Genomic DNA, 2,372 nt, shown 5'->3' on the forward strand with positions numbered 1-2,372 from the left:
CCCATATTTGCGTTTTTCCCATATTTGCGTTTTTCCAATATTTGCGTTTTTCCCATTTTTGCGTCGTTCCCATTTTTGCGTCGTTCCCATTTTTGCGTCGTTCCCATTTTTGCGTCGTTCCCATTTTTGCGTCGTTCCCATTTTTGCGTCGTTCCCATTTTTGCGTCGTTCCCATTTTTGCGTCGTTCCCATTTTTGCGTCGTTCCCATTTTTGCGTCGTTCCCATTTTTGCGTCGTTCCCATTTTTGCGTCGTTCCCATTTTTGCGTCGTTCCCATTTTTGCGTCGTTCCCATTTTTGCGTCGTTCCCATTTTTGCGTCGTTCCCATTTTTGCGTCGTTCCCATTTTTGCGTCGTTCCCATTTTTGCGTCGTTCCCATTTTTGCGTCGTTCCCATTTTTGCGTCGTTCCCATTTTTGCGTCGTTCCCATTTTTGCGTCGTTCCCATTTTTGCGTCGTTCCCATTTTTGCGTCGTTCCCATTTTTGCGTCGTTCCCATTTTTGCGTCGTTCCCATTTTTGCGTCGTTCCCATTTTTGCGTCGTTCCCATTTTTGCGTCGTTCCCATTTTTGCGTCGTTCCCATTTTTGCGTCGTTCCCATTTTTGCGTCGTTTCCATTGTTGCGTTGTTTCCATTGTTGCGTTGTTTCCATTGTTGCGTCGTTTCCATTGTTGCGTTGTTTCCATTGTTGCGTCGTTTCCATTTTTGCGTCGTTTCCATTTTTGCGTCGTTTCCATTTTTGCGTCGTTTCCATTGCTGCGTCGTTCCCATTGCTGCGTCGTTCCCACGTTTGCGTCGTTCCCACGTTTGCGTCGTTCCCACGTTTGCGTCGTTCCCACGTTTGCGTCGTTCCCACGTTTGCGTCGTTCCCACGTTTGCGTCGTTCCCACGTTTGTGTCGTTCCCACGTTTGCGTCGTTCCCACGTTTGCGTCGTTCCCACGTTTGCGTCGTTCCCACATTTGCGTCTTTCCCACATTTGCATCTTTCCCACATTTTAGTTTCTCTCATACTTGCATTTCTCCAATTTTTGCGTTTCTCTCATACTTGCATTTCTCCAATATTTGCGTTTTCCCCATTACTCATAAACCCATCCTAGCATCCGATTCCTTCTTCTGCTCAAATTGTGCCACAAAATTCATTTCTCCCATATTTGCGATTTTCTGATTTTCCGTTTTTTGCGTTTTTCACATTTCATTTGCTTTTCCCTTAATTACGCTTTTCCCATTTTTGCGTGTTTCCCATTTTTGCGTTTTTCCCATTTTTGCGTTTTTCCCATTTTTGAGATTTTCCCATTTTTGAGATTTTCCCATTTTTGAGATTTTCCCATTTTTGCGTCTTTCCATTTTTGCGTCTTTCCCATTTTTGCGTCTTTCCCATTTTTGCGTCTTTCCCATATTTGCCTTTTTTCGCATTACTCACGATCCATCCCACCAACCGATTCCTTCTTCTAGTCAAGTTGTGCCACAAGATTCTTTCCCCCATACTTGCGATTTTCTGATTTTCCAATTTTTGCGTTTTTCCCATTTTTGCGTTTATCCCATATTTGCTATTTTCCCATATTTACGATTTGCAATATTTGTTTTTTTCTCATATTTGCATTTTTCCCATATTTGCCTTTTTCCCACATTTGCGTTTTTCCCATATTTGTGTTTTTCCCATATTTGTGTTTTTCCCATATTTGCGTTTTTCCCACATTTGCGTTTTTCCCACATTTGCGTTTTTCCCACATTTGCGTTTTTCCCACATTTGCGTTTTTCCCACATTTGCGTTTTTCCCACATTTGCGTTTTCCCCACATTTGCGTTTTCCCCACATTTGCGTTTTCCCCACATTTGCGTTTTTCCCACATTTGCGTTTTTCCCACATTTGCGTTTTTCCCACATTTGCGTTTTTCCCACATTTGCGATATTCGTTTTTCTCCTATTTGCGTCTTTGCTATATGTGCGTTTGTCCCACATTTGCGTTGTGGCCACATTTGCGTTGTGGCCACATTTGCGTTGTGGCCACATTTGCGTTGTGGCCACATTTGCGTTGTGGCCATATTTGCGTTGTGGCCACATTTGCGTTGTGGCCACATTTGCGTTTTTGCCATGTTTTCGTTTTTCCCATATTTGCGTTTTTCCCATATTTGCGTTTTTCCCATATTTGCGTTTTTCCCATATTTGCGTTTTTCCCATATTTGCATATCTCCCATATTTGCGTTTTTGTCATATTTGCTATTTTGCCATATTTTGCGTTTTTCCCATATTTTGCGTTTTTGCCATATATGCGATTTTGCCATATTTGCGTTTTTCCCATATTTGCGTTTTTCCCATATTTGCGTTTTTCCCATATTTGCGTTTTTCCCATATTTGCGTTTTTCCCATATTTGCA

The sequence above is a fragment of the Schistocerca piceifrons genome, unplaced genomic scaffold (assembly GCF_021461385.2).
Source record: "Schistocerca piceifrons isolate TAMUIC-IGC-003096 unplaced genomic scaffold, iqSchPice1.1 HiC_scaffold_461, whole genome shotgun sequence".
Classification (NCBI taxonomy): Eukaryota; Metazoa; Arthropoda; class Insecta; order Orthoptera; family Acrididae; genus Schistocerca; species Schistocerca piceifrons.